This window comes from Dreissena polymorpha, chromosome 8 (genome assembly GCF_020536995.1).
Source record: "Dreissena polymorpha isolate Duluth1 chromosome 8, UMN_Dpol_1.0, whole genome shotgun sequence".
NCBI classification, from domain to species: domain Eukaryota; kingdom Metazoa; phylum Mollusca; class Bivalvia; order Myida; family Dreissenidae; genus Dreissena; species Dreissena polymorpha.
Window position 1 is genome coordinate 67,111,393 of NC_068362.1, and position 23,438 is coordinate 67,134,830.

At 35.8% G+C, this 23,438-nt stretch overlaps 1 protein-coding gene across 3 annotated transcripts in view; it reads right to left on the bottom strand.

Annotated features, from left to right (window-relative positions):
• Positions 1-4,094: 4,094 nt before the first annotated feature.
• Positions 4,095-23,438, bottom strand: part of LOC127841517 (uncharacterized) — an 84,568-nt gene continuing 65,224 nt past the window's right edge. For 2 of the 3 annotated variants that reach the window (XM_052370394.1, XM_052370396.1), the window contains exons 17-19: positions 22,193-22,304; positions 18,942-19,156; positions 4,095-13,837 (exon numbers count right to left, since the gene is read on the bottom strand). The gene's annotated coding sequence lies outside the window, so the exon portion shown is untranslated. The remainder of the gene's footprint in view (positions 13,838-18,941; positions 19,157-22,192; positions 22,305-23,438) is intronic. The other variant, XM_052370395.1, reaches the window with a different exon arrangement.

Sequence of the window (23,438 nt, forward strand, 5' to 3'; positions counted from 1 at the left end):
TGGGGATCTTTGTATACGGTGTTCGTTATTTTATTGGTGCACACATACATTAGCAAGATATATTCCTACTAAGATATTAGTGTAAAAAAAAACGAAATACCGAGTACTCATTCCAATCGTAACACTTCGTCCATCTCCGGAATAAACAGCCGGTTGGGTCAAGAGTGGTACTCATTCGTGAAAGGTGTGCAAGTCCAATCGGATTTTTGATATCTGCACAATTATTGTTATAAACTTAGTAAAGAGACTGCGTTTGATTTTACAAGAATATGCATTTATTTAATAACTGTTGACAATTGCCCATGTTTGCAACATTGACATCGTCAGAAACTACGTTTAACTTTATATTTTGAATGTAATAGTTCTTTCATTTGAAATCGATATCTAGGCACCCACAAACTAACTAAGATGATCGTGGTCAATGCGTTCTCTATATATCATTTGTTCACAAGTAGTTAGTTTAGCTACACTTGGAGACTTTTCTAACGCATCACTTAATCATATCAATATAGCTCCCTTATTAATGAACGGCTTGTGTTGAAATTTGGACCAAGAATACTTCAACACAGATCTGATAATTCCTGAAAATTCAATTGACATTGAAATACAACAAAATATAAAACTTAACAAATTAACTTGAGGGCCAAGATGGCTCTAGTTCACTCACCTGGCGGCCATGTTTTTCAACGGACCAGAACCACTTTTGAACTCAACTAACATATTATTAAGACAAACATTTTGACAAAGTTACATGAAGATTGGGTATGAAATGTGACTTCTACAGTGTTTACAAGTTTGTTCTTTTTTTTACCTAGTACCTAGTTTTTGACCCGGCACGACCCAGTTTCGAACTCAACCGAGATTTCCTTGGGACAAAGCTTCTGACCAAGTTTCATGAAAATCGGACAATAAATGTGGCCTCTAGAGTGTTTACGAACAAATGTGGACGGACGGACAGATGACGGACAAAGACCGGTCACAAAAGCTCACCTGGGCAATCAGGTGAGCTAAAAAGATGCAATGATTATAATGCACACATGTCCGATGGATAACAAAGTTATAAGGCGTTCAAAATATCTACATGATCAATTCCATTTTTGATTGATTTAATAAGAAAATTCTATCAACTTGACCATTATATTGTTTCATGATCCTATGCGTAAGCTTTCTTTAGTTATCATCCAAAAACCATTTAACTGTGTCAAGTAACCATGACCCTGACCTAGTGACCTAAAAGTCAATATGGGTCATCTGAAAGTCATTATCAATGTACCTATGAAGTTTCATGATCCTAGGCATAGGCCTTCTTGAGTTATCATCTGGAAACCATTTTTCTAAGTTGAAACACCGTGACCTTGACCTTAGACCTAGTGACCTGAAAATCAATAGGGGTCATCTGCGAGTCATGATCAATGTACCTATGAAGTTTCATCATCCTATGCATAAGCATTCTTGAGTTAAACAGTTTTACTATTTTGGGTCACCTCAATGTACCTATGAAGTTTCATGATCCTAGGCGTAAGCGTTCTTGAGTTATCATCCGGAAACCATTTTTCTAAGTTCAGTCACCGTGACCTTGACCTCTGACCTAGTGACTTGAAAATCAATAGGGGTCATCTGCAAGTCATGATCAATGTACCTATGAAGTTTCATGATCTTAAGCATAAGCGTTGAGTTATCATCCGGAAACCATTTTACTATTTCGGGTCACCTTGACCTTTGACCTAGTGACATAAAAATCAATAGGGGTCATCTGCCAGTCATGATCAATGTGCCTATGAACTGTCATGATCTTAGGCATAAGCGTTCTTGAGCTTTCATCCGGAAACCATTTAATTGTTTCGGGTCTCCGTGACCTTGACCTTTGATCTAGTGACCTGAAATTCAATAGGGGTCATCTGTGAGTCACCATCAATGTACCTATGAAGTTTCATGATCCTAGGCATAAGCGTTCTTGAGTTATCATCCAGAAATTATTTTACTATTTCGGGTCACCGTGACTTGACCTTTGACCTAGTGACCTCAAAATCAATAGGGGTCATCTGCGAGTCATGATCAATTTACCTATGAAGTTTCATGATCCTAGGCGTAAGCATTCTTGAGTTATCATCCGGAAACTATTTTACTATTTCGGGTCACCGTGACCTTGACCTTTGACCTAGTGACCTCAAAATCAATAGGGGTCATCTGCGAGTCATGATCAATGTATCTATGAAGTTTCGTGATCCTAGGCCTAAGCGTTCTTGACTTATCATTCGGAAACCATCTGGTTGATAGACATATGGACCGACATGAGCAAAACAATATACCCCCTCTTCTTCGAAGGGGGCATAAAAATGTGACTTCCATAGTGTTTGATCACAAGGTTTGACCGAAACCATTTTTTAACTCAATTCTCTTATTAAAGAAACAAATGTTCTGACCAAATTTCATGAAAATTGTGCCAAAAATTTGACTTCTGGAGTGTTAACATGTTTTCACTATATACATATCGAGAAAAATGTCCCGCCCACTGGCGGCCATGTTTTTCACCGATCCAAACCATTGTCGAACTCGTCCCAGATATCAATAAAACCAATATTTTGACCAACTTTCATGATGATTGGGCAAAAATTGTGACTTCTAGAGTGTTTACAAGGTTTCTCTATAGCCAAATAGGGAAAACTGCCACTATATACATATACAGAAAAATGCCCCGTCCACTGGCGGCCATGTTTTTCACCAATCTGAACCATTTTCGAACTCGTCCAAGATATCAATAAAACCAATGTTCTGACCAACTTTCGTGATGATTGGACAAAGATTGTGACTTTAAGTAAGTGTGTTTAAAAGGTTTCTCTATAGCCAAATAGAGAAAAATGCCCCGCCCACTGGCGGCCATGTTTTTTCACCGATCTGGACCATTTCCGAACTCGTCCGAGATATCAATTGAATCAATGTTTTGACCACCTTTCATGATGATTGGGCAAAAATTGTGACTTCTACAGTGTTTACAAGGTTTCTCTACAGCCAAATAAGGAAAATTGCCCCGCCCACTGGCGGCCATAATTTTCAACAGACCGGAACCACTTTTGAACTCAATCAAGATATCATTAAGACAAACATTTTGACAAAGTTACATGAAGATTGAACATACAATGTGACTTCCACAGTGTTTACAAGGTTTTTCTTTTTTTGACCTAGTTACCTAGTTTTTGATTCGGCACAACCCAGTTTCGAACTCGGCCGAGATTTTTTTGGGGGGAGGGCAAAGCTTCTTACCAAGTTTCATGAAGATGGGACAACAAATGTGGCCTCTAGAGTGTTTACGAGCAAATGTTCACGGACGGACGGACAACGGACAAAGAGACAAAGACCGGTCAGAAAAGCTCACTTGAGCAATCAGGTGAGCTAAAAACGTCACTTCAAAAGTCAAAGTCACTCGGACAACGTTAAATAATACAATGTGAAAAGTAAAACGCATAAACTTACACGTCTTAATAACTGACCGGCTTGCAACATGCCGATTGAGCCGTTTTGCTCCTGAATATATTCATACGAGCCATATTGTCTTTCTTTAATTAATGTTATATTTTTCTTGTATTCGCGCCTGAATATTCATACGAGCCATATTGTTTTGTAAATTAATTTAATGTTTTCCTTGTGTTAGAACCCACCTAAAATAATTAAATTGAGATAAAACAAGAATTAAATCGCGTTTCAACATTTTCACGCGCAAAATATGGAACCATACCTACCCCACGTGCTAAAGTTTCCAATCGTCACGGCGGAATGATTTTATCATGAGCTTGCATAGAATGTAGTCAATTGATCGTATGTAAAAATTCAAATCAATATCTTTACTCATAATTGAGATATTCAAGTTTGAAAAGTGATGCGTTAGAAAAGTCCCCAAGTGTATTCGAAGGTCATGTTAACTTGCCATTTAGCCTCACAAAAGAGACCATACTGAAACACCATCCTACCGATGGACAGGTGCTAAGGAAAATATCATATCTTGTCCGCTCTTGTACAAAAGGTACACAATCAGCGGATGAACTTTCTGCAGAGTCGTATTCATGCATACCGACGATTGATGAAAGCAAAACAAAAAGTTAAGCGTATATTTATTTTTGACTAACATACACACCATGCATGCCATATACATAAACATATTTTTCCACAATACATGAGACAAACACTTAACTAAAAGCGATGATGTATGACATACATTTTCTGTTACGAGGTTTTGATTAGAGAAATATTGTACATGCAACTTAATCAAAGCATGTAACTGCATTTCAAGATTTATATATGTTAATGTCGTTTTGTTTAACACCACTGTTCTTAAAGCGCCTGATGCCAGGCTTTAAAGTTTCGCATCTTACAACTATAATACCATATTCAAGCAAATGTAATATTATTGTAAGGTTAATCAGAAAATGGTGTTTGCCTTACAGGTAATCTGTTTCACAAACGCCATTATGCTAGCAGAAACAGTTGCAAATGTGAGAGTAATACACAACGTCTGAAACTTAAGTTTATTAGGTAGTGACGATTATCCTCATACGCCACATATCGTAATGTATTATTGTCAGTACTCAAAACTATGTTTTGTGATGTTCATGTCAAAATAATAGTTAAGTTTTGCAGTTCAAAGGAAGTAGCTTTTTAGGTATCAATTAACAGATTCTCAAGTGAAATAAAACGAAATTGCATAGAACACCAACATAAATCAGGTTTTATCGGAACTCTATCTGTATTTAGTATATATTTTAATGTTCCCCTATACATTGTATTCATATTCCCTTAAGTTCACCCACGTGTTTCATGGTTAAGTGGCAACACTGTTTACATTGATGGCGAAGTCCTTTATCTATTTTACTCCATCCGTGTATGGAACCTTATAAATGTTCTTTTTAAATAATTGCAAGCTTAAGTCTTTGACAAGGGTCATGTGAACCAAACTAAATTATGTATTAGAGGTCACAGTGTTTACTGGTAACATATATACAGAAGAGAGTGTGTTCAATTTTGGTCTAATAATACGAATTAAGTAACATGGTTTCGTTAAATGTTGTAACAAAAAGAAGTTATGCAATTTAATATTATTTTTGATAAACACTATATGCATAGCACACTGTAGCAACATGCATAAATAATTTATAAATTTTAAACAATACCTGGGAAATACATATCTGTCTTTATTGGGCACAATAGTTCCGATGATGCGCACATTTTAACAGCCATATGTATTAACAATAACATATTATTATTTATTAGAATACAAAGTACATAGTTAACATTTCCATATAGAGGGATTTTTTTGCAGATAAAGTATGGTCATTAACATTAGTAAACTTCATGTCTAAATTAAATAATTAAAGATTTTGGTAAAGCCACAAGAAAGTAATTAGAAACCAGTAATGCACTTGTTAGCAACAAAAGTATATTAGGGTTGTTGTATCAGCTTTAGTGATTATATTTAATTTGTGTACATATAAAACACAAAATACTATGTGATAATTGATATGAAAACATAGTATCACTGGTGTTGTTTTGATTTTATTTACAACAAGCAAATTCTTTGAATTGATATCCCCCGCAAAATAAACTTTGTTAAAGGATGGATGCAAATCCCTTGATATATGGTATAATCCTTAACAATATTTAAGAGTAGGGAAATTGTTTTTATGCATTGCACTTGTCCTCAATTAAAACTACACACCAGTTTCATATTTAAATCGTGTAGCCTATCTGAGTTATGGCCTTGAAAAGTTCCACAATACAAAAACAATATCTTGATATCTTATATAGTTTCTTAGATATAGCCATGAAAAGTTTTGTGACAGACAGACGGGCCAACTGACCGACGGACAGACAAACAAAGCAAAGTCTATATAACTCCGCCATTGGCGGGTAATAATACATGTATAAGCAAAACCTGGTAAATATCTACTTGTGTAAAAAAAATCATCACAGATACAATTTGAAACTTGTGAAATTTCAGTAGTTTATAGGCCTTAGTAAATCAATTTACGTTGAAAGAAACCAAACTTTTCCAATAACCTCCTTGATAGAAATATTAAGAAATACAATTGTATAAACTCTAAAGACAATAAAAATTATTTTATGTCAGCAACATATTAGAGATTTAAAAGTTCTTTAAGATAGAATTTTGCCAAAATCTTCAAATGCATTTCTCTACATCTTATCATAACACCAGATTAAGACTAAAATTAACAAGAGGGCCATGATAGCCCTAAATCGCTCACCTGACTCATAAAGATCAGATGAAAACTGTGACCTGTATTGTCTACGCAAGGTTTTTCTATTATTTGACCTAGTGACCTAGTTTTTGACTCCAGATGACCCAAATACAATCCCAACCCAGATTTTATGAAGATAAACATTCTGACCAAATTTCATAAAGATTGGATGAAAACTGTGACCTCTATTGTCTAGACAAGGTTTTTCTATTATTTGACCTTGTGACCTAGTTTTTGACCCAGGATGACCCAAATACAATCCAAACCCAGATTTTATTAAGATAAACATTCTGACCAAATTTCATAAAGATTGGATGAAAACTGTGTCTTATATTGTCTTCATATGGTTTTTCTATTATTTGACCTAGTGACCTAGTTTTTGACCCCAGATGACCAAAATACAATCCCAACCCAGATTTGATCAAGATAAACATTCTGACCAAATTTTATAAAAATTGGATGAAAACTGTGACCTCTACTGTCTACACAAGGTTATTCTTTTATTTGACCTAGTGACCTAGTTTTTGACCACATATGACCCAAATACAATCCCAACCCAGATTTTATCAAGAAAAACATTCTGACCAAATTTCATAAAGATTGGATGAAAACTGTGACCTCTACTGTCTACACAAACAAATTGTTGACGGACGGACGCACACACGCACAACGGAAGCCGGACATCACATGATCACATAAGTTCACCGTGTCACTTGGTGACAGGTGAGCTAAAAATAAAAAAACTAGGTCACAATTTTTTTTTACAAATTACAACTCACTGACTAAAGTGCAAACTATCTGGAGTAAATTCATAGTTTGAATCAATAATATACTTTATTTTTTTTATTAATAACTTACAGAATTCTTGACATAGGAACGAAATGAAATGACATGCATAATCTCCATATTGCCATTCATCCATGTTTCAAGTTTCATGAAAAAATATAAAGAACTTTTAAAGTTATTGCAGGATCCACCATTTTCAGAAATATTTATAGTCTATTTGTTGCCATAGCAACCATAATTCTTGACGTAGGAACAAATGAAATGACGTGCATAATCTCCATATTGCCATCTGTAAATTTTCCAAGTTTCATGAAAAAATATGAAGATCTTTAAAAGTTATCACAGGATGTGTGACAGACTGACACACAGAGCGCAAACCACCAAAAGGAGACAATAAACATCTTTTGATATGAATCCAATTCTGTCAAAATTAATCTGCATATCCATATCAGGTCTGGAATATTTCTTTAAACAAGTCATTAAACATCAAAATATAAACATGAAAGAAAAATAAAGGTGATATGGTTAAAATCTCATCTATATATAAATCTACCGTAAAACCGCTTAAAACTTGCAAAATTGTATTCATCACTTAACAATAACATAACACACTTTTTCAGAAAATCTTATTTAAAGGGGCCGTCCAACAGATAAAGCGTCATATCGACGCGAAACGATATTTTGGGAAACTAAGAGGATTGCTTATATAGCTATAAAATACATCCGCTCAAAACATGAGCGTGGATGGTCGAGTGGTCTAGGCAGGAGGCTTTTTACTTCAGGACTCCAGAATCCAGGGGTCAGTGGTTCAAGCCCTGTTGAGGTTTACTTTTTTTCCTTTTTTAAAATTGTAGTCTTGCTTTTTTACAGGAGATTTTTAATTGAAATGTTTAAATTTATATTTTTTAAATTTAATATAAAGCATTTAAAGCATTTAATGGCAAGCTTCAATACATGCCAAAATCTGTTGGAGGGCCCCTTTAAAGGTATACAAATCGCAAACTTAGCGAAAGTTTACTTGACTTATTACCCACTTGTACAAACACCACATAACATTAATTACAAAACATTTATAATAGGTAAAATCAATTCAAAATATAGGGATGATTCCCTATCATCACACTATTTTAATTAATAATCATATTATTTTAATAACACAACAAGTATTCCAATCAGACAAATAATGTGAATCTGAATAAATACAACATACTTACAGCATCATAATTGTGTGAAAATCAATCAGTTATTACGGTATAAGCATAATGATCAACATGCATGAGCGTTGTTTAATTATAAAGTGTTACTGTATCAATTGTATACGAAATGACAAGACAAAGCATCTATAATGATTGACTGCGCAAATTTCTACTTGGAATACACAATGCTTGCAAAGTTATAATATAATGAAGGTATACTGCAACACTGTTGAAGATAAAATAAAGGTATTTACATTACTTTAGTAATGTTAAGTTACTTACAATCGATGTAGTAGTTATTTTATATCAATGTAGTATTTATGTTATACAATATTGGTATCCGATGAATTTCTATAGATCTGTTGTTATCTTAACACATGTTGAATAGCAACATAAAATCAGGGATATGAATTTAAAACAAGAGGGCCTGAAAGGCCCAAAGTCACTCACCTGAGATAACAAGATATTATTGGGACAAATCTTCTGACCAAGTTTCATGAACATCGGAAATTAAATGTGGCCTCTAGTGTTAACAGGTTTTACTATAGCCATATAAGTAAAACATGCCCGCCCCCTGGCAGCTATGTTTTTCAACCAACGGGCATCATTTTTGAACTCGTCCAAGATATTATTGGGATGAATCTTTTGGCCAAGTTTCATGAAGATTGGACAATAAATGTGGCCTCTAGAGTGTTAAAAAGATTTTACTATAGCCATATACGGACAAATGCCCCGCCCCTTGGAAGCCATGTTTTTTCAAGCAAACATAATTATTTTCGAACTCATCCAAGATATCCTTGAGACCAATCTTCAGACCACATTTCATGAAGATTGGACAATGAATGTGGCCTCGAGAGTGTTAACAAAGTTTTACTACCATATAAGGAAAAATGCCCTGCCCTTGGTGGCCATGTTTTTAAAGCAACCAAAACCGTTTTCGAACTCATCCAAGAAATCATTACCGGAAGGACAAATCTTCTGACCAAGTTTCATGATGAACGGAAAATAAAATTGACCTCTAGAGCGTTAACAAGGTTTTACTATAGCCATTTAAAGAAAAATGCCCCGTCCCAGTGGTGGCCATGTTTTTCAACCAACCTGTATTATTTTTGAACTCATCTAAGATATTATTGGGATGAATCTTCTGACCGAGTTTCAGGAAGATCGGACTAAAATTGTGGCCTCTAGAGTGTAAACAAGATTTTGCTATAGCCATATAAGGAAAAATGCACGGCCCCTTGGCCATGTTTTTCAAGCAAACGTTATCATTTTCTAATTCATCCAAGATATCAATAAGACAAATCTTCTGACTAAATTTCATGAAGATTGGACAATAAATGTGGCCTCTAGAGAGTTAACAAGGTTTTACAAAAGCCATATAAGGAAAAATGCCCGGCCCCCTGGCGGCCATGTTTTTCAACCAACCGGAATTATTTTCGACCTCGTCCAAGATATTATTGGGATGATTCTTCTGACAAGTTTCATGAAGATCAGACAATAAATGTGGCCTCTAGAGTGTTAACAAGATATTACTATAGCCATATATAGCCATATAAGGAAAAATACCCTGCCCCTTGACAGCCATGTTTTTCAAGCAAACGTAACCAGTTTCGAACTCATTCAAGATATTATTGAGACCAATCTTCTGACCAAATTTCATGAAGATTTGACAAAAAATGTGGCCTCTAGAGAGTTAACAAGGCAAGTGTTGACACCGTACAACGCACAACGAACAAAAGGCAATCACACAAAAAAAGCTCACCATGAGCACGTTGTGCTCAGGGGAGCTAAAAACAACAAGACAACAAAATTAACTATGTCCAATAATTACAAATGGCTCTTCTTGACACTTTTTTTGTAAATTAGTATAGCTTAGAAAGTAACACAAGTAAAATAGAACAAAAGGGCAATGATAATAATGGCCCTTAAGCGCTCACCTGCGTTCATTGACACCAATTGTTGAAGAGACTTGGTCATCTAGTTTTTTACCCCACTTGATCTAGATTCAAATATGGCATTCATATTGTAAAGTTCAACATTCTCACCAAGTTTCATCAAGACCGATTCATAAATGTTTCCTCTATATTGGTAACAAGTTTATATTCAAGGTATAACCTAGTGACATTGATTGGACGCAACAGCTCAATATAAAAACTTTGCCTGGATATTGTCAAGATAAATATTCTATCCTTGTTTCATAAACCTTGAGTTATAAATGTTGGCCATAGAGAAGTAATAACATTTTAAAGATCTGACCTAGTGGCATGGTTTCCAGACGCACATGACCGATATTGAATTATAGTCTAGATAATGTCAAGATCAACAGTATGTCCAGGTTTTATAAAACAAGAGGGCCATTATGGCCCAGTATCGCTCCACTGTTTTTTTATGCGAAAAAAACGTGCAATGCGCATGGGTTGAAATGTACTCTAGCATGTGACTTTCTCTTTTTATCCCTCGTCACACTGGGCGCTTAAAGTTTGAAGGGTGAGCATTTTTATACATGGAAAACGTTACTACGGTGTTAACTAAACAGACTAGAAAGCCCGGAAATTGTCGCACAGGTCCTTTACTTATAACTTAGGTACATTTATCTCTCCATAAGATATTGTCGTTCTTTCTATTTCACATATTTTTAGATGCTGAAGATCAAATCCACACATGTTCAAAAAGATTAATGAAAGTTCCTACATTCAATCATGAATCTTTTTCCAAAATTCAAAAAAGTGTTTGTAGGTTTCAAAGTTTCTGTTACTTATATAGTTAATGACATATGCAAAATACCTAATGACGTAGATCACCTAAACTTAACTTCATTCTTGGGGCATAAGCGAGTGTAGCAGGATTGTTAACGTGGTGAAAAAATTGTTAATTGTACAAAGAATATATCTGCCTGAGGAAACATAAAGTTACAAGATTTTCAGGCTCATGAGGTGCCGAAAGGCAGCATGAATGATAACTTTGTAAAGGTTGTTTGTTCCAATAGACCATAACTCCTTCTGAAGAGTTTGATTTCGTTTTGAAAACAGGACTTCCTGTTTCAAAAAGGAGAAATTGCTTACGATGAGCAATTTCTCCTTTTATCACAATGATTTCTACCCCACCCAGCCAATTTATAAATAGTCCTTTACAATATTATTTCCCGTCTGCAATCTCTTTCAATTTGGGGCAGTCCAAAATGTGTGGTTTGATAAAGGGTTAACATTTATGGATAGTTCACATGTTGGTCTACCTTTTTACGCTCGACATGTATGCATTTATCTCTTATAACTAAAAAGTTATTAAAAGTGTCTTTTGATAAACTTTGAGTTTGAGAAGAAATTAGTTTATTCATCCCATAATGGATAAATAGCAAAAACGAATAAACATGCAAAGTTCAACGACTTCCTGTGGTCATGTTTTTTGACGAATCAAATTTTCTTGAACAACTTTTTAATTGGAGCCTTCAAGGGTTAAATTTGGCCCAAGGGACATAATTTGAACAAACTTGGTAGAGAACCATAAGATGTCACTACATACCAAATTTGGAAGCCCTAGGCCCAATGGTTATGGACAGGAAGATTTTTAAAGTTTGCACAAAAAGAGGCTTTATATAAGCATATGTTCAGTTTTGTGACCCCTGGGGCAGGGTCAAATTTGAGCCTAGGGGAATAATTTGAACACATTTGGTAGAGGACTATTAGATGTCACTCTATACCAAATTTAGTAGCCCTAGGCTCTATAATTATGAACAAGATTTTTAAAGTTTGCACAAAAAGGCCTTATTTAAGCATATGTTCATTTTTGTGACCCCCGGGGCAGGGTCAAATTTGACCCCAGGGGCATAATTTGAAAAAACTTGTTAGAGAACTTTAAGATTTTAATACATACCAAATTTGGTAGAAATAGGGCCAAATGTTATGGACAAGATATTTTTAAAGTTTGCACAAAATAGGCCCAATATAAGCATATGTTAAATTTTGTGACCCCTGGGTAACGGTCAAATTTGATCCCAGGGGCTTAATTTGAACAAATTTTGTAGAGGACTATTAGATGTCACAACATACCAAATTTGGTAGCCCTATGCCGTACGGTTATGGACAAGATTTTTAAAATTTGCACAAAATAGGCCTTATGTAAGCGTATGTTCATTTTTGTTATCCCTGGGGCAGGGTCAAATTTGACCCCAGGGGCATAATTTGAACTAAGTAGAGAACTATTAGATGTCACTACATACCGAATCTGGTAGCCATAGGCCCTACGGTTATGGACAAAAAGATGTTTAAAGTTTGCACAAAATAGGCTTTAAATAAGCATATGATCATTTTTGTGAACCCCGGGGCAGGATCAAATTTGACCCCAGGGGCATAATTCGAAAAAACAAAGTAGAGAACTATTAAATGTCACTACATACCAAATGTGGTAGCACTAGGCCCAATGATTATGGACACAAAGATTTTTAAAGTTTGCACAAAACAGGCAATTTATTGACCCACGGGGCGGGGTCAAATTTGACTCCAGGGTCATTATTTGTACAAATTTGAAAGAGGTTCACCCCAGGATCATTGGTGAGAAGTTTTATCAGAATTGGACTTGTAGTTTAGGACAAGAAGATGTTTAAAGAAAAAGTTAACACACGCACGCACGCATGGACGCATGCACGCACGACGGACACAGGACCATGACATAAGCCCCGCTGGCCTCTGGCAAGTGGAGCTTAAAACACATAGATGAGGCCACTAGAGTGGAAATAAGGTGTAAACACTGTTTCTAAGATTTTATTTGTGTCTCAGTTTTTTTGACACCCATAACCCAGATTTGAACTTGGTCTTGATATAAAAGATAAACATTATGATTTAGCTTCACCAAGGTTGAGTCATAATGTGGCCCTTTGAGTGGCAACATGGTTTTTGTGAGATTTGACCTGATTAACTTATTATGAGGGATGGAAATTCCTGTTTTCCCTTAATCCGGAGACTAGTAGATTTTGGCCTCGGCAACTCCATTTCAAATTTTGGTATAGTCCGGCTGGCTAACAAGCTTCTTTAAGCTTTAAACAATGCAGCGCAATTAAATATTGAATACAAATTGAAGACTGTGGATGAATAATTAGTTTAATTATATTCATTTATTAAGGCCTAGGATATCGTTCAATTAAGACTCCTAATAAGAAATAATACACAGAAAGTGTGCCATGTTAGCAATGTTGGTGTTTAATTATTCATTAGTTTATTTAAAGACAGTATTTGATATACATGACATGACATGTACATGGTACTGACTATACTGGGCTCAGTTTGTTATTTGACTGTTAACGTTTAACTTTAAACTCTCATCTTATTTATATATATATAATATATAATATATTAAAAATATCAAAAGCACACACTTATATGGTAAACAGCATTAGATATCACAACAAATCCAGATGTTAAATATATAGTTTAGTGTCTCAATTATTCACGTGGTGACAAACATGCATGTACAATTATCTACATCCTAAAGTTCTAGTCAGAATAGATAGTGCTTTCCAATTTATCATTCAGATTGATATCAGCATGTGTAACTCCCTTGGTTTTCAACTCATCAGTCACTCTTTCCAGGTATGACGGACCTGGATAGCCAAATCTATATAACAATCAAACAAAAGTAGACGTAAGACAACTGCCAAACAATAAATTTGATCATAATACATTGATGCCATAACATTCATCTGTTAGTCTGAAAATAATACCAGCATATTAAGTATAATCACAAAATAAGTGGATGTACAGTGTTATCCAAATTAAACATTTGCGATACAATACTTTTAAGTAATGCATGACGCAAATTACATATGTGACTTTGTTGCCAACACGGGCCATAACTTTGGATATGTAAAAAGCCTGAACCAAAATATAAAGGTACGCAAGTTCACATGCTGGTTTATATGTTTGTAATGTTTCAGCCTTTCAGCATCAATACTTTCTGAGTTTTGCAGGACCCGATCAAAAATAAGATATATTGCAAAAAGGCCTTGTCACTATGGTTTTATGTGGAAAAAAAACATGAACCAAAATATAAAGATGCATGTTCAAATGCTGGTTAATATGTTTGCATATTTTCTTTTCAAGAAATCCTGGTAGAGTTACGAGTGATACACGCCAAAAGTCTTTTTTCTATAACAATATGACTGGAGGCCCACAGTCGCTCACCTGGAACTTCTGGTAAAAATGTGACTTCTAGAGTGTAAACAATGTTTTACTATTGCCATATAAGGAAAAATTCCCTGCCCCAGGTGGCAATATTTTTGACGAACCATAATCATGTTCAACTCAGCCAAGCTATCATTAGGACAAATATTCTGACCAAGTTTCATAAAGATTGGACCTTAAAAGTTACTTCTAGTGAGTTAATAAGGTTTTAATATAACCATATAAGGAACAAGAATATCGGTGAAACTAATGGATGCTCCCTGATGATGGGCTTTGTCAATCTATGTGTTAATAACCATCTCAAAAAATATTTTATTAGCCTCTGTGACCTTGACCTTGACCCCAGTGACCTCAAACCTCATCAAACGGTAGAGGCCCATGCAAGGTACCTACATGCCAAATATAAAAGAGATCGGTAAAGTATTGAAGGTGTTATGCGAAACTGTTACAAAAGCATGACGAAAAATATATTAATAGCCTTGGTGACCTTGAGTCCAGTGACCTCAAACAGCATCAAAAGGTAGAGGTCCATGCAAGGTACCTACATGGCAAATATGTAAGAGATCGGTAAAGTATTAAAGGCCCTATGAAAAACTGTAAGAAAAGCGTGACAGAAAATCTATTATAAGCCTTGGTGACCTTGAGCCCAGTGACTTCAAACCTCATCAAAAGGTAGAGGTCCATGGAAGGTACCTGCATGCCAAATATGAAAGAGATCGGTAAAGTAACAAAAGCATGGCAGAAAATCTATTATTTGCCTCGGTGACCTTAACCTTGCACCCCAGTGACCTCAAACTTCATCAAAAGGTAGAGGTCCATGCAAGATATGAAAGAGATCGGTAAAGAATTGAAGGTGCTATGAGAAACAGTAACAAAAGTGTAACATAAAAACCTATTATAAGCCTCTGTGACCTTGACCCCAGTGACCTCAAACCTCATCAAAAGGTACAGGTCCATGCAAGGTATCTACATGCCAAATATGAAAGAGATCGGTTAAGTATTGAAGGTGGAATGAGAAAATGTTACAAAAGTGTGACGGAAAAATCTATTATTAGCCTCAGTGACCTTGACCCCAGTGACCTCAAACCTCATCAAAAGGTAGAGGTCCATGCAAGGTACCTACATGCCAATTATGAAAGAGACCGGTAAAGTATTGAAGGTGCTATGAGAAATTGTAACAAAAAAGTGACGGAAGGCAGTCAGAAAGATTGGACGATAAATAGTACCAAAAATATGACTCCTAGAGAGTTAACAAGGTTTAACTATAGCAATAGAAGGAAAAATGACCAGCCCCCTGGCAGCATTGTTTTTTTAACGGATTAGAACCATCATTGAACTTAAACCAGAAATAATTAGAACAAATGTTCTGAACAAGTTTCATGAAGATTGGACCAAAAATGTTACTTCTAGGGTGCTAACAAGTTTTGACTTTATCCATATATGGGAAAATACCCCGCCCCTGGCAGCTGTATATGCAATGAACCATAACAATTTTTCAACTCAGCTTTCATTGGAAAAAACATTCTGACCAATTTTCATAAATATTGGACTTTAAATGAGACTAATATAAAATATTATTGGTGTTCACATTGTTTTACAATAGCTTAATAAACAAGAGCACCGCCTTGCGGGTGCAGACCGCTAAATCTATTTTCTTTTTAAAGGTGGAGGGACTCTCAATTTCAATCACAAAGGAGGGAGGGGTGGAGTGAAGAGGGGTGTATAGTGTGGGGGTGTGGACATTGATTACATTATCGCATCAAAAAATGCGAAAAAAATATGCAATTTTTTTTCGGGGGGGGGGGGTAGGGGATTGTTGGGTGCGATGGTTGGACGGTATTTCAAAAATAAAATAATAAAAATAAATATTTGTGTTTTTTAACCGTTTCAAAAAAAAAATTGGGGGGTGGGGTGGGTATAGTGTGAGGGTGTGGTGGTCATTTGTGAGATGATCTTAAAAAAATTCGGGGGGAAGGGAGGGGGGAGGGCACGGGGGATGGTTTGGGTGGAGTCTATTGTGGTATGTCAGGTAGGAGTAGTTTTGACAATGTATCAATCAAATCTAATCATAAATAAAAAAGTTATGGCAATTTTAGCAAAATTTAATAATTTGACCTTGAGAGTCAAGGTCATTCAAAGGTCAAGGTAAAATTCAACTTGCCAGGTACAGTAACCTCATGATAGCATGAAAGTTTTTTAAGTTTGAAAGCAATAGCCTTAATACTTTAGAAGTAAAATGGATCGAAACACAAAATTTAACCATATATTCAAAGTTACTAAGTCAAAAAAGGGCCATAATTCTGTAAAAATGACAACCAGAGTTATGCAACTTGTCCTTTTACTGTACCCTTTTGATAGTTTGCAAGTGTTCCATGTATGAAAGCAATATCTATGATACTTTAGGGGTAAAGTGGACCAAAACACAAAACTTAACCAAATTTTCAATTTTCTAAGTATAAAGGGCCCATAATTCCGTCCAAATGCCAGTCAGAGTTACATAACTTTGCCTGCACAGTCCCCTTATGATAGTTAATAAGTGTTGCAAGTATGAAAGCAATAGCTTTGATACTGTAGGAATAAAGTGGACCTAAACACAAAACTTAACCAAATTTTCAATTTTCTAAGTATAAAAAGGGCACATAATTCTGTCAAAATGCCAGTCAGAGTTACATAACTTTGCCTGCACAGTCCCCTTATGATAGTTAGTAAGTGTTGCAAGTATGAAAGCAATAGCTTTGATACTTAAGGAATAAAATGGACCTAAACACAAAACTTAACCAAAATTTTCAATTTTCTAAGTATAAAAAGGGCTTATAATTCTGTCAAAATGCACGCCATTTTCTAAGTATAAAAAGGGCTTATAATTCTGTCAAAATGCACGCCATAGTTATCTAACTTTGCCTGCCCAGTCCCCTCATGATAGTTAGTAAGTGTACCAAGTTTGAATGCAATAGCATTGATACTTTCTGAGAAAAGTGGACCTAAACGCAAAATTTTACCGGACGCCGACGCCAACGCCGACGCCGACACCAAGGTGATGACAATAGCTCATAATTTTTCTTCAAAAAATAGATGAGCTAATAAAAATGCCCCAACCCCTAGCAGCCATGTTTTTCAAAAGACCAGAACAATTTTCAAACTCATCCAAGACATAATAAGAACAAATGTTCTGACTAAGGTTCATGAAGATTGGACAATAATTGTGACTTCTATAGTATTCACAAGGTTTTCTAAAGCCTTTATAGGAAATATGCCCTGCCCCCTTTGGGCCATGTTTTTAAACAGACCAAAACCATTTTCAAACTCATCCAAGATATCATTAGAACAAATCTTCTTACCAACTTTCATGAAGATCAGAAAATAAAGGTGGCCTTTAGAATATTAACAAAGCAAATGTTGAAGACGCACACCACACCACAGAGGACGAACAGAAGGCGATCACAAAAGCTCACCATGAGCACATTGAGCTTAAAGGGGGTTATATCACTCCAAGTAAATCTTTTTGATCAGATCAGGCTAAAGAAAAGCTAGATCCACTATTTCAAAATTATTATAAACTAATTATCAGACAAAGCACTTAAACACACACATTTTTTATTAATCATAATTATAAAGGTACGTTGTTTTGTTTTTTAAATCTAAACAAAAGCTGCTGACAAACAGATTGGGCAGGCAAATAAAACAAATAGTGCACTACTGGATATTAAGTGCTTCGCCTTACATGAGTTCAAGGTATGCCAATTCAAAAAAACACAACATTTTCTGGTGACCTCAAGTTTCAATCATAGCGCCCTTGATATTTTCAAGATAAACATTCTGATCTTGTTCACCTTAATAAACTCATAAATGTGGCAGTTAAACTAAAGATACAGTATTTGTAAGAACTGACATAGTGACCTAGTTTTTGGACTCTCTATTCCTATATTCAAACTTGGCCTCACTTATGAAAATATTAACAATCTGACTGAAATTGAATAATAAATGTGTTTTTAGAGAGGTAAAAAGGTTTGCTTATATGACCAACATCTTAATCAGGTGATCCAGATTCAACATTGCCCTACCTATAGATAAACAGTTGATCCAGATCCAAGATGAGACCAAAGATTAGGCCTCTAGAGTGGTGAAAGGAGAAACTTTATACCGCATGATGAATGTCACACAACCCTGAACAACTATTGCTAACCTTTACCACTTTTTTATAAGGTGAGTTAAACACTATACAAAAATGAATGTCAAGCACCTTAAAATATAAATTACCATATTCTAAGACAAATATTTAAATCCATACGCCCTAATTGTATGCAGACTTTATCGGTGTTATGAATCTTCACGCAAAGAATCATGGTGCTAAGGCTAGAGAAGTTTCAGAGAAATAACTGGGAAAGTATTCAATATAAATGTATAAAATGTTTCAGTGATGAAAATCATCTGGCCTTAGAGAACAGAAACATGCCTGGTATACAGACTTAAATTTGTGCAGAGATAATATATGTACATGTATTGTCTTAATGGTATTTGAATTTTGTAACTGTACATACTGAGATTGTGGTCTGGGATCTGTCTTGTGATGGATGTCATTCCATGTGATCACACCTTCTTCTCCAGTTGTTCGCGAACTTCCAATGGTGAAGATGAGCTTTCTTTGAAATGCAACTTTCAACATTCTGCACACATCTTCACCCTCCTTATTGTCAGGAAGAAATGCACGCCTGTCTATTCCTTTGTACCACTTACCCGGAGCTGTATGATTTGCCTGTATAAAAGATTAACATACAAGAGAGTCAAGAAGGCACTAGGTCGCACCTGTGTTATAAAGTGTGGCCCACTTTTGAACCAAGGAGCCCTATTTGAACAATCTTTGAAGAGAAAACCCAATCTGATTGCATATCAAAGCTGAGAGCTGTTTGGTTTTCAAAGGTTGCTTTTTAACATATTATCACATGAAATAAAATATTAAAGTCACACACCTTGAAATGAAAGTAAATTTAAGTATAAATAAGAAACATATTTTATCTATGACAATTAGAATAAATCTGGTGGTTACAAGGTAGAAATCTGTCTTTTGTGCGCTCTAAAACTTTAAAATAATCGCATTTGTTGAAATGGATGTATTCGTCTAGAAATCCTTCTTTCGGTTTTAAAAGCGGTACCGTTTAAAAATAAATTACTTGCTTACTAGTCTATAGATGAAATTTTTTCTATGCCAATTAGAATATATCTGGTGGTTACAAGGTAAAAATCCGCCTTTTGTGTGCTTAAAAAAAATGGACGAAACGTATAGAAATCCTAATATTGGTTTTAAATAAAAACAATAGATGTGTTTGTCAGAATCACAATGCCCCCAATTACGCGGCTTTGAAGTCATATATTTGACCTTTGACCTTAAGAGATGACCTTGACCTTTCACCACTCAAAATGTGCAGCTCGATGAGATACACATGCATGCCAAATATCAAGTTGCTATCTTCAATATTGCAAAAATTATTGCAAAACTTTAACCTTGACTTTAACCAAGGTTTAAGTTTTGGGACAGAATGAGAGACAGACAGAATGACAGACAGACAGGCCAAAAACAATATACCCCTGATCATTCGATCTGGGAGCATAAAAAATCATGAATTAATGCTAACTAGGCTATTGATTTAACTTTATCTATGCCAATAAGAATGTATCTGGTGCTTACAACGTAAAAATATGTCTTTTTTTCACTTTAAAACTTAAAATAATTGCATTTGTCGAAATGGACGAATACATATAAAAATCCTACTTTCGGTTTCAAATTTAAATCAAGAGGGCCAAGGTGGCCCTAGTTTGCTGACCTTTTTGAACTCGACCAACATATCATTACCACAAACATTTTGACAAAGTTACATGAAGATTGGGCATGAAATGTGACTTCTACAGTGTTTACAAGGTTTTTCTTTTTTTTGACCTAGTGACCTAGTTTTTGACCCAGCATGACCCACTTTTAAACTCGATCGAGGTATCATTGGGACATATCTTCTGACCAAGTTTCATGAAGATCGGACAAGAAATACGGGCTCTAGAGTGTTTACAAGGTTTCTCTAGAGCCAAAAAAAGAAAACTGCCCCGCCAACTGGCGGCCATGTTTTTTCACGGACGGAACCACTTTTAAACTCAACCAACATATCATTAAGATAAACATTTTGACAAAGTTACATGAAGATTGGGCATGACATGTGACTTCTACAATGTTTACAAGGTTTTTCTTTTTTTTAACCTAGTGACCTAGTTTTTGACCCAGCATGACCCAGTTTTGAACTCGATCGAGGTATCATTGGGACAAATCTTCTGACCAAGTTTCATGAAGATCGGACAAGAAATGTGGCCTCTAGAGTGTTTACAAGGTTTCTCTATAGCCAAATAAGGAAAACAGCCCCGCCCACTGTCGGCCATGTTTTTCAACGGACCGGAACCACTTTTGAACTCAACCAACATATCATTACCACAAACATTTTGACAAAGTTACATGAAGATTGGGCATGACATGTGACTTCAACAGTGTTTACAAGGTTTTTCTTTATTTTGACCTAGTGACCTAGTTTTTGACCCAGCATGACCCAGTTTCAAACTCGATCGAGATATTATTGGGACAAATCTTCTGACCAAGTTTCATGAAGATCGGACAAGAAATGTGGCCTCTAGAGTGTTTACGAACCAAATGTGGACGACGGACGGACGACGAACAAAGACCAATCACAAAAGCTCACCTGAGCAATCAGGTGAGCTAAAAAAAAACTTGCTAACTGGGGTAAAGATTTAATGACAATTTTGCACACTTTCAAATTGCATCTATATGTATAAATTAACATGTATTTCATTTCAAGGTGTGTGGCTTTTAACATTATGTTACACAAATATATCAAAGCTTTGGGAGTTGTGGTATATGGATACATACACCACTAGGCTCTTGCAGCATTGGCAATTTTGACACCAGCAGCATGATTTTCTTCAGTGATTTCATATAAAAGTCTATATTTATCCATGGCCCGATTAGCTGTGTCAAGTTGTGATCTCAGTAACAATGACTAACATGTTTAGACGAGGACTACTTAAGCATGATACTCAAATATAAAAATTCTCATCCTAAAAAAATAGTTCCATATAACTCTATGTTAATCGTTTGAGCCCTAGGCTGCGGCCAGTTTTTATAGTATGGCATTATTTGAATAAACTTAGTAGACTACAGCTTTACAATTTTGCACATCAAATCTTAAATCACATACCCATCCGATCTCAGACATTTCAATTTCAGCTTTCTTTAGCTCAGGTTACCAACGTATGCAGTGCATCAGAACATTTTAAAGAACTTTGAAAAAGGGTCAAGGAAGGATCATTCCAGTTAAGTTTCGAGTAATCATAAAACGGTTTTAGAGATGTTGTATCAATGCTTAACTTATACAGATGGATGAAAAACAAAAAGATAGTCAAAAAGCTAACCCTGTGCACACTATAGCTTATTATGCATTTCACTGGTATGGCCTCAGCAGATGGTTTCAGGCATTTATTTTGTTTATGCTTCATAAATCTGGAAAAGTTGTTGCTATTTGAGTCTTATTTCTTTCTTCACTTATATGGATTTCTTACGATATGTCTAAGCATCCATTTGGCATTTCATTTCATGCGTCCTACTTATAAACAAGTGCACTCAAATTTAATGAATATCTATACAGCATGCCTTCTAGGGTAAACCTGTGTGTATGTGAACCAAAAGCATGCAGGTTTTTTTTATTCTTAAAATATGTTTCAGGATGAAGTGTTAACAGACCGTCTGCTTTCCTCCATCAAATGATAGCTTATACAAATGCGTCCAACACCTTCAAAGCCAACACAGGACACCCAGTCACGAGATATGCGCATTGTTCCTGGTGGCTGATCACCTGCAATGTATTCAAACAACTTTCATTATATAAATGCTAAAACTTAAAAATATAAACTGTTTCAGAAAGACGCTATGTTAAAGCCCCTGTCAACAGAAAATAATTTAATGCACGCTTTGAGTTGCATCAGTCCTTATAACAGGAAACAATTTTAGTAAAAACCATCTCATTTGTTATCCCCACTCTTTTCAGAGGAAAAGTGGGGATTATGTGGTTATCTCCGCAGTATGTCTGTCCGTCCCTTCTTGCCATTATCTCCTCCTACACTATGAGCCAAGAACCTTGAAACTAACACACATAGTAGCTATGAGCATATGTGCGACGGTGACAGTGACAGAATTTCGATCTGACCCCTGGGTCAAAAGTTTTTGGGGTTAGGGTGGGTCCGGGTCAGAGATTTTCTTGCGACCGCGATTCGAAAAAGGGTTATAACTACTGTGTCCCTTCAGATATTGCTTTCATATTTGGTATGCATGTGTATCTAGACAACACCTTTCCATGCGCATACACTTTTTAACCACCGTGTCCTTGTGCTTGAGGTCAGCGTTCAGGTTTCGAAATCTGAGACCTCGATTCGAAAAAAAACTCATCACTACTGTGTCCCTTTAGATATTGCTTTCATATTCGGTATGCATGTGTATCTAGTGAACACCTTTCCATGCGCATACAATTTTGACCCCTGTGACCTTGACTTGATCTCCAGGTCAGCATTCAGGTTTCGAAATCTGCAACCGCGATTCGAAAAAGGGTTATAACTACTGTGTCCCTTCAGATATTGCCTTCATATTTGGTATGCATGTGTATCTTGACAACACCTTTCCATGCGCATAAATGTTTTGACCCCTGTGACCATGACCTTGAGGTCAGTGTTCAGGTTTCGAAATCTTCGACTGCGATTCAAAAAAGGCTTATACCTACTGTGTTCATTCAGATATTGCTTTCATATTTGGTTCGCATGTGTATCCGGACAACACCCTCCAATGCGCATGCAATTTTTGAACTTGGGGTCCGCATTCAGGTTTCAAAATCTATGACAGTGATTCAAAAAAGCTCATAATATCTGTGTCCCTTCAGATATTGCTTTCATATTTGGTATCTGGACAAGACCTTTCCATGGGCATACAATTTTTGACC